Source organism: Pseudonaja textilis, chromosome 1 (assembly GCF_049901715.1).
Source record: "Pseudonaja textilis isolate UNSWEBS1 chromosome 1, rPseTex1.2, whole genome shotgun sequence".
NCBI classification, from domain to species: Eukaryota; Metazoa; Chordata; class Lepidosauria; order Squamata; family Elapidae; genus Pseudonaja; species Pseudonaja textilis.
This window is the reverse complement of record NC_141990.1, coordinates 69703329-69718599: the sequence shown is the minus strand read 5'-3', so window position 1 is coordinate 69718599 and position 15271 is coordinate 69703329. Positions and strand designations below refer to the sequence as shown.

General features: G+C 38.9%; 2 long non-coding RNA genes across 2 annotated transcripts in view; one reads left to right on the top strand and one right to left on the bottom strand.

The window, feature by feature from the left end:
- The window catches only part of LOC148127663 (uncharacterized), a 61822-nt gene that overhangs the window by 25779 nt on the left and 20772 nt on the right, over nucleotides 1–15271 (bottom strand). The window lies entirely within an intron of this gene.
- Nucleotides 791–14491, top strand: LOC148127664 (uncharacterized). The gene is made up of 3 exons (XR_015744330.1): nucleotides 791–870; nucleotides 6259–6310; nucleotides 14409–14491. It is a non-coding gene; the product is annotated as an uncharacterized LOC148127664 (long non-coding RNA).

The following is a 15271-nucleotide window of genomic DNA, read 5'->3' as shown; positions in this document are numbered from 1 at the left end:
TAATTTATGGACACAACTATGGACACAATTTCAGCTCAATTCTAAAAAAATATTATCAGTATGCTAAAAATCTCAGGACTGCCAGATTTTCAGATTTTACAGTATAATCACTTAAGCACCATGCTACAAAGGTATGCAGTTGTATGATTCATGCAATATTCAAAAATATGGAGCAACTTTTGGGAAGGGCTTTTTTTTTTACAACAGGCAGATGAAACAAATTATCATTTATGTTGACAAGATGATTACCTTTCTTTCATATTTGTGGCTGCAAAGACATTGGCTTGACAAGCAGAGGTATTTTAACGCAAGATAAATCACGTTATTTCATATGCCTTTTTAAAGCACAAAACAATTGTCTTCCAGTTAGCTACCATTTTCAGATGCCAAACAATCTCAGTTTAATCAGACAGCCATCATTTCAAGAAATTTCCAGGAAATAAGAGGTCTCTTCCACATGTTTTATTCCATGTAACTCAAACAAATACTTTGGGAAGTTCCTACTAATTCACTGAAACGGTGACCTTGGCAACAGAGAAATGGAAATTTAAGTCAAAGATATTGTATTTCTTCTTAACTGTACAGACAAGCAAAGGCTTAAAAACAACCGCTCAGGAAGAGAGAAACTCATGTTACGCATAAAGGACTTGGCAGGCCTGAACACTGAAATTTCCAGAAGTGTTTGCGTGGCAAGAACTCGGTGCCAATCCACATATTTTAGCTACACTGGCCAGGTGCCCAGAGCACAAAAAAGCTGTGGAGCTGTGCAGTTCACTGGCTTCCCTGATGAGTTTCCATCCTGCAAGGCAACGCTGGCTGCATCTCCTGCTACTTAAATTGTTACAAAATACCAGATGTGCGTAAGAAAGAGTAAGTGAATCCAAACCTTGGGTAGTCAGATAACCTATCATTAAAGTTTTTGGTTGGTTTTTTTTTTTTAAATGCTGTCAGAACTCCAGATTACTGTTTTGTTTTGTTTGCTTACGCCCTCTTGCTGGAACCCCCTCCCCCCCGGGATGATGGGAACAAGACACAGGAGGAGTAGATGGTTCTGGAGCATTTGACAACTTTGTTTACAATCACACCCCTGCACATCTGAACCATGTGAGAAAGTAAAGGCTAAGCAGATTCCCTCTGCACTCGGCACAGAGTCTGAAAGGCAGTGGAAAAGCTGCAGGAAGGAGTACAGCAAAGCAAAAAGAACTGGGATCGTGTTTCTCTATCCCCATGGAGGGCAGCTGAAGAAAACAACAGAGCTGTTTTGATTCTCTCCCCCTTGGACAGCCAGCAATCCCTTATGTGAAAAGATTGCACAAACAGACCTTGTCTAATGGTAATCTAATCCTCCCAGTTTGCTAAAAGCCTGGATGTGACACTGCTTGTGCACACTTCCATGGATTTTATGTGCCGGGTGGCACACGTAGCCTTCTCCAGCTGATCTCAATTTTAAAAATATTTTTTACGGATACTATCTATACAAGGTCTCCGTAACTCAAATGAAGTTTTACTGCATTGGCAGAGCACTAGCTAGGTGGCTACCGTGTCAGTGAAATGGATGCTCCAAGAACCAACATTGGCAGGCTGGTCAAGACAAGCAGAGCTGTGGGCAAGCACGTATGCTATTAGATTATATCCCACTTAATCCTCAACTTACAACTATTTGTTATGACCGTTCAGAGTTACAAAGGCACTGAAAAGGTGACTTATGTCCGGTCCTCTCACTTTCAGCCACTGCAGAATCCCTATAGTCATGTGATCAAAAGTTGGGCTCTTGGCAACTGGCATCCCGGGGTCATGTCATCACTGCTTGTGACCTTCCAAGGGGCTTCCAACAAGCAAAGTCAATGTGGAAAGCAAGATTCTCTTAATTACCACATGATTCACTGAATGACTATGATTTTTAAAAGTTATGAAATCAGACTTAATGACTGATGGAAATTCTGGCCCCAATTGTGGTCAAAGATCAAGGACTACCTGCACACTGATACGGTGAATTCTGCGGTAGCCAGTTACGATTTTAGCACCACCACGCTTTCCAAACCATTATAGGATCATGAATATGTTTTCCCCTAGGAGTACATGAAGTAGGATGTGATGACCCGAGGCGTGACACAAAAATAACCAAGTCACAAAATTTGAAATAAAAAACCCAACACACCATGCTGAAGGAATTACTATGGCAGGCAAGGATAATTAATTGCCAAAACACCGATAAGCTCTGACAAGAATAAAGCACGCTTTGCTTCCAGCAACTTTGCCATGCGCAGTTTGTCCTTTTAACCAGTCCTCCCAGCTGCAGCCCATGAAGGGGATCAGGGCCCCTTCCTCCCCCATAGACCACGCCACTCACATTTCTCCCTTATCCGCTCTTCCCTGCGTGCCCTAGGATGAAGAGGGGACGGGCCTGGGTCTTCCTCTGAATGCCCATCTGGCCTGTGCCCTTCCCCAGTTTCCTCCACAACCACCAGAGCCACACTCCCACTCCCTGTCAGCTGTTCCATCCCTCCCTCGGAGTCAGATTCCAACTGGAGCATGACATAGGAGTACAATAATGGCATATGGGCATTTGTATGCCCATGTTTTCCTCATTCCTCTTTTCAATTAATCATAGGCACCAAGAAATAGGAAAAAACCCACTGCAGGTCAGTTTGAAACTGTGAGCTCCAAGGACATTTGTTTCTGCATTGAAACTGCTCTCTTGTTTGTAGACACTATCTGACCCAATGTTTCTTTTAAGTGTTTGCCGGAGGCAAATTGAAATGCTTTGCTAAAGATGAAACTACTCTGAAACAGCTCTGTCCTTAGTAGCTTATTTGAATAATTTTAGTTTATTTGGAGATCTCTCAGTTCCATGCCTGTTTCTACATTCCGTATGTGATTGAGCTATAGCAATGGGACAACCAGTTTCACTATCTCCCTTTATGCCCACAGGATATATGGGCATCTTTGCCACTATGGCTTCAGAGTGGTGGCTGTACCAATGTCTCTAAAGATATTACCTGGTTTGGTTTGGTTTGTGTAGATATTTCTATCTCAGTGCTGAACATGCACCATTCTATTAACATAGATTTCTGTTGTCCTGATGTGAGATACAAAACTGTAATTTTTATTATTTTAGAAATATTCTTTATCATTTTAATGTTTTAATGCTATAATCTGCCGAGAGTTACTTCAAAATGAGACGGGCAGCAAATAAATTTAATAAAATAAAATTCATATAACTTCAGACTTGGAACTTTCATCAAAGCAAGCAGCAGGGTATTGGGTCACCAAACTTTAATGTCTAACACATGTAACATATAGTAAGTCCCAAATTCTGCTTGTGACAGACTATGCTTGATATTTGCTGGACAATACAGAAAATAGAATTGCAATTATTTTATCTTTTTGGTCAAATATTATCCTCTACTTTTATAGGAATGCCATAAAAACCTCAACAGCTGTGTGTGTTTTCTTACAAGATTCACATATAGATTTAAAATGTATTTTGGGGGGGAGGTGGGACAGCCATTTTCTTTCAGTGAAAAAGTTAACAGTTAAGGCTTGGCATTTTGAATGGAATAAGGAAAAGATCACCCTGTTTATCTAAGTTGTTTTTATTACAGTTATTATCCCAGTGGAAAGACTGGCAAAATTGCACAGCTTTGAAACTTGTCAAAGAATCTGAGCTGGGAAAATGCTTTTAATTTTCTCCACCATAGTAAAAGAATCAGCAAGAAAAGAGACGGCTAAATTATATTAAGAAGTAAAGAAGAAGCATAAATATTTATGCCCCAAATAAATTTTAGAAAGTCAGAAGACAGATCTAGGGAGCATATCAAACCCAGATGCAGCACTGTCCCACAACAAAGGCAGGCTGTGACGATGTGAGCTCATCACAGCAAGTAACCCAGTTTTGATCGAGTTGAGTCACTACAGCCCAGAGGCAGTTAAGTCAACTTCTTGACTTGTTCTTTCAGTTGCATAATGTGCCAGTCAAGCATTTAGGAATGCAATAAATGTTTGCTCACAGGGACACAGGTAAGCCACGGCAGTCTCTCAGACAAGCAGCCGAGGGTGGAAGCTGGCTACTTGCTTAACTGATTCCCACGCAGAGGTTCTCACATGAATTAGACCAAGTCAGTTTCTGGGAAGGCCAACTTCTCCTCCCACTTCATGTCCCCAAATGCTACACCAACTGTATAATTGGTGAGGCCTCCATCCATGTCTAGGGTCTGTGACATCATGGAAAATGTGTATTGATTCTTCTAGAAAACTTACAAATGATCTGCTGGTTTGGGAGGATAAGTTTTTCCAGGGGAGGGAAGATATTCTCTTGCAGAATTTTCTGCATGCTATTCAAAAGAAAAACAACAACAGAAAATGGAAAACTGCAGCTGCTTTTGTCAATAACTTCCTACATTTCATCAGACATATTTGTTGGTAGATTTATACACTCCGAATTCCAATTCTAGCATGAAACTAGTTATTTCCTTCTTTAAAGGATCTTGTCGTTTTTATCCTAAGAGCCAATCTGCTGCAGCAAAAAAAAAAAAATCTTCTTCTCTTTTGCAAAAATAGGTTTCTTATCCCTGAACCATTAGAGCTACAACATGGTGTACAACAGACTGTGGGAACCTGGTATAATTCAGCCTGGGAGGTTCTCCCAGTTACAAACTCCAAATAAATGTTTTTCAAGTTAACTTTAAAATGTGTGGACATGTCTTGCTGATGTCCAAACAACTTGAAGTTGCCATGTTGAAAAACACAATTCTGTTCTTTTCTTGGGCTTTGCCTGTTTGCAAGATGTGTAGAATTTGGATGCAATGTCAGAATGAGTATCATACTGCATGTAATGACACTAATCAATTTACACTATTATAACCTTTAAGAGGTACATTTTGATCTTGTCTTACTGACTGACCCAGGAACAAGATGGAAATGTTGAAAATGTGCTCTGTAATGATTGGATTCATACATTGCAGTAAGCTATTGTTGGCTAACGAAGCTATCCTGGCCTGATTTCATAAAACAATAAACTAGCTTTCAAGCTACAATAGTTTTATACAGCGCAATAGACAAAACCCAAAACGAACTACATTAGCCATAGTGCCTTATGTGAACCCCAAATTTTTCTTTTATAAAGATTTTGCAATGGAGAATATCATTTACAACATGATCTTAGCAAAGAGAATTGAAGGGTTTACTTCCAAGCAATGACGTATTAGATTATTATAAAACAAGCTATGCAAATAAAAAATTATGTAAACTTGCTGCAGTATAGGCAATAGACACTTACTGAGAACATACACCCTGAATTTATCTTAACACCTTTCACAGGAGATGATCTGACAATTATTTGAAGTGACTCATGCTTCCCCAAACATACTTTCCCTAACTTTTAAACAACCCTTGATAGTCTCTGAACATTATCCAAAGAAAACTCTTTGTAAGATACCTTGCATATTATTGAAAGAACATACCTATATAAAAAAAAAAGCCCTTCACCAATCTGGAATTTTCTATGCAAGCTAGCTTCCAGAAATGCTGGCTTAAAATTCTGGAGCCTGAACTCCCATTCTGCCTGCCAAGAAGGCCTTGCTTAAAAACTATTTCTGTAACAGTTATAAAACTATTAAATGCAGAGCCTTAACAGAGTGGCCCCCAACGTTGTTCCACCAACATTCAAAAGATTTCCTTCTATTGGCTTAAACGAAAAATACTGTATGTTGTCTTTTAATTATGCATGCAACATCATCTGATATTGTTCCTGGCTGAAATCAAAGCTTGTTAGAACACATAGATGATTACATAAACAGCAGCTCACACAATACAACAGTGTATACCCCTATAATATACCCCTTTGTTGCTTAGCAGATTAAATTCTGATAAACACATTTTCCAGCAAAGGCCCTAAAACACAAAAAGATATGAAAGGAAACAATTCCAATCTAAACCACTATTCTGATAGGTGCTTTCCATTTGCAGGGGCAAAGCTGAATTGTCTGTCTGTCTGTCTGCCTGCCTGTGGTGCATAAATCCTGTGGGGAAATTCTCATACGGTTTTGTGTCCCTTCACTAGCTCTACGCTGGAGGCATTATTAATTCAGTCCCTACAAATTATTTGACTGACTCGCTAGACTCACATGGTCATTCTGTATATTTGAAGATCTGCACTGATATTTTCTCTCCAGTTTGTGCAATATCACATTAAATAAAGATTAGATAACGTGGACATGCTACACAATTACTTCAGCTCTTATTTTCTTCTCTTTTCAGGAACCATTGAACTGCTTAATAAAAGCTGTGGAATCTAGCAGCAGGTCTGCAGGTAGCTTGATAAGCAAGTTTCTAATCTGTTTACACTGGTACTCTGGTTGGTAAAATAATTTTAGTGAACCTTATCTATAAACTAGAACATTACATGTTTGTATTTTATTTTTATTCAGCCAATATTCAAAGCAGCTATTAAAGAATAATGCCGTAATAGTTAAAACATGGTATTGTCATTAAAACAAGTGCAGCAAGCTTTTCAACTTAAATATCTGGGACTTAATTGTTAGAACAGGACAAAGTGTAAGGTCATCGTAAGTTCTGGAAACTTTTTGGGTGAGGTTGGGACACTATCTTTCAACCCAATCTATTTCACTGGGTGGCTACTCTGGGGAGAAAAGGAAAGTAAGTCTCCTGGATAGAACCCCTTGAACTTTTGTATTTTGTATCCAATCCAGGTTGGATTCAGGAGATGCCTTAGAATTCTGTTTATTTTACTGTGTCTTGCAGAACCAAGTTTCACTGTGGACTATAGAATGGTAGAATATCATACAATGGGGAATCATAAAATTAACCCTTCAGGGAGGGAGGTTGGTTGGATTTGTTGTTGTTATTTGATTTTGGTAGTGCTTTATGAAATGCAGAGCTTTCCAAAAAACATTTCACAGGAAATTGACCCGGGGAAGAATTAATTATGTTTCTCTCCTTCTCTCAAGTGGGGTAAATGAACATTGTACTATTCCCATAGTAAATAAAGAAGAAAATATTGAGCCTTTAAATGTCATGAATAGTCCTAATATTTATATTTAAAAGAGGCTCAACATAGCAAAGACCTCTGTTAGAATGCTGGATAGGGATTGGGAAGCAGACTCAGGTTCTGACATGGATGACTGACAGATTTCAAGCCAGTTACTGTCTGCCCATGTAACCTACTTCATCTAAACGTTATGAGGAAAAAGAGTACCTGGAGAATGACCTATTCCTTGAAAGCTCTCCTTGGTAATGGTTCTGAATATTCATCAAAGATTTCTCCTTGCAATTGAGAATGAGGCTTCTGATTATTCAAGGCTGATAGCCTAGTTATAGTACAAACTTTGCCACTAAAGACCTCTGCAAGTACAGCTACATTATTTATTCACCTACAGCCAAAATTGCTCTATAGTTAGCATATGATGTCAGTAGATTGTTTGGATTCCTGGAAAATAGGCCTCTCACATGATACATGAAATCATTGATAAGTTCTTCTCTTCCGTGAATGAAAAACCCAGAAATGGGCAAGGTTCAAGAGAGTCTAGGAAGTGGAAAGGATTGCTCAGGATCTCAGAATAAAATCAAGCATTTGGCATGTTCAGGATACTGCTTCACGCCCCTCCACACACACTCAAATCTTGGTGTGCTACTTTGACCCAAATGGTTCATACAAACAAAAAACACTGCATACAAGCATTCCAGAGATTTCAAACATGAAGGTTTGTTTTTTGCTTGATCTTTTTTTTTAAAAAAAAATAATCTGAGTGAATTTAAAGTTAATCTGTAGTCTTTTTTTTGTTGTTGCATTCTTGCAACAATTAGGACCTGCAAGAAAATGATTCTACAACACATATCTGTATGTATGTCCTGACTTTTTAACCATTTTCAATCTCAAAATTCAGGATTTAAAGAGCATTATTCTGAACTGACCTTTAGAGGAACTTTTATAAAATACAAACATCTATGAAAGTAACATACTTCCCAGCCTGCGTCTCTCCATGTATGTTGCATTCTAAGTCCAAAAGATTCACATCCAGGATGGGCCAGTAAGAGCCCACATGCACTTTGAGAGTTGCAATCCAATGATCATACAACTCCCTCCCTCCCTTTCTCTCTCCCTTCCTCCCTCCCCTTCCCTCTCTCCTTCTCTCTCCACACACACACACACACACCCTGGGATTGTCTGGTGGTCTCCCATTTGAATGCTAACAGGCTTTATCCCACTTAGCTTTGGAGCCCATACATATTCAGCTATGTGCTGCCGTTTCCCAAGTTGATGGCTGAGTACAATGCAAAGAATTCATAACAAACCAGCACTCTTGTTCTTGGGCCAAAACCTAATATATATTAGTAATTCTCCTCAAGGAAAATATCCAGTTATTAAAAAATGAGACTTACCAGTTTCATCTTTTAAAATTTTCCTCAGAGCAAGCAGTCCAGGAAGAAAGGAAGCTGTACCAAAATGTTTTGTATGCCAGTTGGTCATGACTAATTGTGATGGATTTATATAGAACACAACCTTGATTTGACAAGCAACGCTGCACCACTTTGTTCCAATATTTTGGCACAACTATGGCTGTGTCATCATTTTTAGATGTTACCTGTACAGGTGAATTTAAACATTTGAATACACAACATTCCATTATCAGAATGTGTTTTTATGCTTAGTGAGAGTGAAGCAAACAAGATAAGATGCATTTAAACCCTAGGAGGAAAGAGGATATAAAAAGATAAGGGGAAATGCAATCAGTAAGTTGAATAGACTTCTTTAGTAAAAACGATAAATGAGGGAAAGCTACAGAACCCTGCAGAACAAGAAATAAATATTTAGTTGTTGATTTCTAGAAAAGTTAGTTCTCTATCTCCTTTACTTTATATTTCCTTTTAAGGTGGATTAAAAATGATAGGCTAATTCATTCACCTCTCTTTAGGTCACAAAAGGATATATATCTCAGCACATCTATGGGAAAGAACTGGCACCTGATCTTCTCTTCTTTCAAAGCACCACTCCATCTGCCAACTGCCTTCTCTTAAGATTTTGAGAGGCATTGCCTCAAGAGTTCACTTCGAGAGAATTTCAAAGATGAAAGCATTGAGAAATGATATAGATAATTGCAGATTGAAAGCAATATACTTAATGAGGGACTTTCTACTCCATGTGGCCACATGAAGACAGAACCTGCTATTTCTAATTCTAAAGCCAGCATAGACTTTATCACATAGGAGAACCATCACTCAACATTCAAGTTTGAAAGGCATGAAGTCTTTAGGCAGTTAAACAAAATTCAGGATTCATGGGGTTTCTTCTGATGACCCAGAGGAACAGACAAATGAATCTGCTGAAGAACACAAAAACAAAAGCATCCATGAAAGCTAATTCTTCTTGTTGTATCTACCTCTCCAGGTCATATTTATTTCCACCACCGCATACGTTTCCACAGTGAGCTCAGTATGTCCTTGCATGTGCAACTATCTGCCCCTAATTAAGGACAAAATAAGTGGTGTTACAATATCTCTTGTCCAGTGGGATAATTCAATTAGATCATGTTTTCTCTGGACCTATCAACCTCATATTGAGGTGATTTCAAATGACTCTTTCCATTAGTGCACAGGTCATCCTTTGCAAGGCTTTTAGCTGTATCTGACATAGTTCCATACTAGCAGAAGCCAGTCTAATATTTACTGCTTTTCATTGTCATAAAAAAGCTTTTGGCTGATCTGCATTGTCTGTTGGGCAAAAATTCTGTTCATCTGGAAAAACGTTGCTTGGCTTCAGTATCATAAGAACTTGTGAATGCCTCAATGTCTAAGGTACTTTGTTTGCTTATGAAAGCTAATGATGATGCAGTACTAGAATAATTGCTTCTTAAAATCAGTTTTACATGCATTCATTTACTTTTTGCCTTGGGTGTATCTTCAAGGTATTACAAGATGTTTTAACAAAGAGTGTCTACCTACACAAAAAGGATTCCCCTTATAAGAACAGAGGAACATAGTGTCTTTTATTAACAGAAATTGTTCACTGAAATTGATGCATGGCACGCTTAACCATGATAATCCACTTTCTTGAGACTGAGAAATGCACTGAACATAAAGTAACCCAATGCACTGGCTTTGCATATAAGAGATTCAAATGTCATTGCATTGTAAGTGATTCAGTGACTGCGTAAACCCAGCCGCTGAGAAAGTACAACATTCTCATTGCAGAGGTTTCCCAGAATAGGATGAGCAAGATGGCCCTTATGAGACTCTTTGAGAGCTAAACAAGAGGGGGGGAAAATCTCATAAGGAGTCATGCACTAGTGTCATTTCTTCCACCAGAGACCTTGAATAGCATTTCCCAATTAATATCAACTACTAGAGGGGCTGGACTAGAATTTCCCTAGTCTTTAGCCAACATAATCATTGAGTAGTAGTAGGACAGTTGAAGCTTGGACAAGCTCTGTTACATGATCCATAAAATAATTTGCCTGAGAACTGCACTCAAAACCATGAATCATTCCCTTTTCCTTATTTTTCAGAGGTCATGTAAGCTAGCATTTAAGTTATCAGATCATTGTAATTCTCTGGGTCACATTTTCCTCCTCCACCCTCCTTTCAAGGAAGATCCCAATCTTTTCCTCTCCACCCTAGAAAGGAGTCCCAAACATGGTGGCCTGCTCCAAGCAGCCCCAGGATCAAGCCATCTGTATGATAGCATCTATGAAATAGGATGCTTGCCTTGGAAATAAAAAAGTTACTTCTTGCATAAGCAACTTTCAAAAGAATACCATGTGGAATTAAATTGCTTTAAAGTCATCTTGTGCAATTATTTCAGGACAGACAGCTTTAACAATCATTTTAAATGATTTTGTGGCATAACATTCTACCCATAAAAATCTCAAGAAGGATCAGGAAGAATACGGAAATGCGTACTTTCCCACTCCCCATCCCCAGACTGAAGGCACGATACAGGGCGGACAGGGTCAGACCAACTGGGAATGGAACAAATTACAGCAGAAAATAAGAGGAGAATACACCATCAGAGTTGTCACAAGAATCCACATGAATCCTTTTCTTCTACTATCTTAAATATAATAGAGCCAGTTGCTATAGAAACTAGTGTAAAAGCTCCCTCACAGCAAAGCAGGGAGGCAAGGTCGAGAAATGAAAGGGACTATAGTATTTTAAAGCCATTTATAAGGGATACTAAAGAATGAGATTAACTAAATTCATCATTTGTACCCAGGCTCCATCACATTGTGATTTATATCACAGGGAGTGAAATGAAGAGGCGCAAGACATACTGGTGAATTATAAGTCTGCAGTAAAGTAAATTTAACACAAGGTTAGACATTTTCAGCAATCAACTATGTTTACTACAACCCGGCTATTAAATACTTGTTTTTCAGAGCTGTGCACTGTCACCAACCATAATATGGTCAGAAAATAATAATAATTTATTTCCCACTACTCTGAAAAAAATGATTGCTTTCTACATCTTTAGAAGTTAGTAGAGATTTAACTTCAGTCTTCAATATACACTCATATCTTCAAAAGATATATATAACTCCCTTAGGCACTGAAGGTGGCTGGGTGACTTTGGGCCAATCACTCAGTCTCAGCCCTGAACTGGGTAGTTGAAAAACCTGTATTTGCCAACTAGCATAGGACTATGGTAGCATTGTAGATTACAGTCTGTAGCTGTCATTTAATAGGCCTTTATCCTCCAGTGGATTGAGTAGGGATCATGAAAATGATGATATGTTATAGATGAGATGTTCTTTGATGTTCTACAGCAGCCCATGCTGGCTTAGGAATTCTGGAACATGAAGTCCACAAGTCACAAAAGGGCCATGATTCCCCACCCATGTTCCACAGTGGAAGTTATTAGGCTCTCATGTGTGATGGGTGAGGCCAGAGTTATTCTGTTACATCTGCTGTCCTAACTCATCAGCAGTGATTTCTGCCCATAAGCTTAAGGATAATCTACTTACCAACAGAAGTGTTGGACATGGCTGTAAGCAAAGCCATCCCACAAGGCAACAAGTCAACGTATCATTATAAATATATTAAGCAATCTATCAGAATACAGTATATTTCATTGTCAGTCAATGAGCTAGAAACTGAAAATAGAGAAAAGTTAAATTAATTTCCAGCTGAAGCTATACATGTAGCTTTCATTCGTACTCTATCATATTAAGATGATTAATCCAGGAAGATGGAACTTTTCAGTTTAACACATGCAGAAGGATGAGCCAGGTTTTTAATACCATCTTTAATACAAAAAATCAACATGCTTACAAATGTGTCTGGATTGACTCTTTGCTCTCCCAATACATGTGAAATATGATAAGTAAGAATCCACATTGTCTTAGTCCACTAAGGGAGGGAGAAGAAAGAGCAGAAAAAAGTAGTTTCTAGCAGGAATAAGACAGATACTAATCTAGCCTTCTTTGGCATGCACTGCACTGCTGGCACATTGAGCCTGCTGTGCTACACTTGAGACCAAAATTGCTATTCAAGTCACAGTGCCAGCGATAAAAGTTAGAAGGATAAAGCCCAAAGGAAAATGTATCTTCTGACAGGGAAAGTCTGCTCACCCCACCAGAATAATGATTAGCACTTGTCATGCTCAGCCAGAGCAACTATAGTTGTTGTCACTTCTGCTGAAGCCTTTGAAAAGCAAAGGGTGGAGCCCCCAATTTGCAGTCTCCAAAGCATCGGAAATCATAAGCATCTTTAATATGATTGTCAAAAGCTTGCAATCATTTTGAACTTCACCCTTCCTAAACAAACAGACAAACAACTACAAACATATTGGCAAAATGTATTTGTTGCATGCAAGACTGCAAATATGTCAGTCAAATTCTCTGTTGTGTATCTATAAAGCTGTTCATCTCCTGAATGGCTGAACCAAAGAGTTAGGATACTATGCTACATTTCATTCAACAATTCACTGGCTACTGATAGCCATTGTACAACATAGTCCAATCTGTCTTAATATGCACAGCACAAGATCTGTAAAAGAAAATATGATTATGGAATGATATTGTCACGCCCCTGTTGGAGTCTGAATCTGAGGAGGAAGACAAACAGGTGACAGGGAGCAGGAGTGTGGTTCCATTGGCTGTGGAGGAAACTGGGGAAGGGCAAAGTCTGGCTGGGCAGAGCAGAGGAGAAATAGAACAAGGGAGAGGGAGTTCAGAGGAAGATCCAAGCCCACCCATTCTTTATCATAGGGCATACAGGGAGGAATGGAGAAGAGAGCAATGTGGGTTGCATGGCTTAACAGGGGAGGAAAGGGCCCTGATTCTCTTCATTATGCACACCTGAAAAGAGAGTTTAAAGGAGATGCAAGCTGAGAGCAGCGGCTGCTGGGAACAAGCATGAGTTTATCTTGTGTTGACTGTGGTTATCTACATTCCTGGAATCCTCCCAACCGGATTGATTTATTGCCGCTCCTTCACGTCTCTTGCCCTGCCGGATTAATTACCTCATTTTGATTGGACTTACAGTTACAGTTTTTGTTGACCACATTTTAGACTTGAATCTCTACACCCACATGCTGTTCCTAGGAGAGTTTTTCTCCAGACCAGAAGGTAACCAGGAGATTGGGGGCAAAGTTGGAGCTAATAAAGGGACTCCTACTTATTATTTGACTGTATTGTCTTTGTGCCATGCCCCAGGTCATCACAGATATGAACTTTTTGATGAGCATGCAAAGGTCTAAAAGTCACGAAAAAACTAGAGATTTCTGTTATACTCCATTATCTTAAAACTGTCTCAAGATTTGCATGTGAACCATTTCCCCCCTAACTGCAAAAGATTATTCATATGCAGTATTCATTCAAAGCACATGGAAATCAGCCTTCCCCAAACAGATAGCTTCTAAATATATTGGCGGCAGTAACAATTCCGAATCAGGATGTTGAATGACTTTGGAAAGTCTGAGAGTTGTAATCAAACAAATCTAGTAGATGTCAGGTTGGACTGGTGCAAAGCACGGGTGTGCATGTCAAATATCTTTCCCTGAATAAAGTTGAAATTTGGCTAATACATTTTCCTGCTTTTCCCCCATCACATTTTTCTATTTTCAAAGCATTAAAGAATCATAGTGCTGAAGCTATGTTGGCCACCAAATCCATCTCTTCCCAAGGTCAGAAATTTAAATGACAGCCTGACAGATGGCTGTCCTGCTGCTGCTTAAAATCAGTCTCCTGCCTTTCTTTCCTTTTTTTGTGGTCTATTATTTATACAAATGTTATCCTGCCTTTCTGCCTGAAGGGGACTCAAGGCCATGAGTATAAAAATAAAAAAGCAGATTGTGTTTTTTTTTTAAATGCTAAACAGTTGTAACAATTGTTAACCTGTTACAAACTACAAAGACCCATCCAAAGAAGTCTCGATTCCTTTCTTAAAAACAGAAATACTGCTTTCTATCGAATTGTGCTGAGGCTCCAAACAACATTGGAGAACCAAGCTTGGAAGATAAAGGCACTGAATTGGGGCCTCTTCTGTTGATCTTATGGATCTGGATGTGCATATCGATAGGTATGTTCCAATCTATTTAAGAAATTAAAATGTAAAAAAATACAACTAAATTCAACGCAGAATACTTAAAACAATATGCTTTTGCTTTCCCTAAATAATGCATTTAGATATTCTTCAAGGAAGCCTCGTGTAGAATGAATTGCAGCAGTTAAACTGGGAAGTAATCATGGCACAGATACCTGCTGCCAGGTCAAGAAACATAACAGAAATATATTATAGAAATATAAATGGGCAAATGCATTTCTAATCACACGGGAATGCAGAGATTTCCTTAGCACCACCAAACTATGAATTGAATTTACACAGGAAGCGGAAAAACCCTTCCAGAACAAACTGAACCAAACCCCGGAGCCTGATTTCCCATTGATCTACAAACCTATTCCTTGCTTGTCCTTGGATCACTGGCGTTAGTCTTGATGCCAATGTGACTGCCTCTGAAGGCCATCTGCTGGGAGACGACTGGACTTTACTGTGCCGTTGTTTGGTCACTATAAGAAAAGACTAGTAAGCTAGATGGGCCAGAGTTCCAATCCAGCAAGGACAATGCTTATGTTTTTATGTGCCCATTCAGCCTGACCAAACTTAGGTACATAAGAGAATTATCTGCTTCCTTGGACATAGAGCAGAGCTTAATACAGAGTCACTGGCATTATGCTTATTCAATAAATTCTGTGTCCAACTAACAGGAACATAATCTAAGTTACATTTTGATACATTCTCTACTAAACCTCATGGA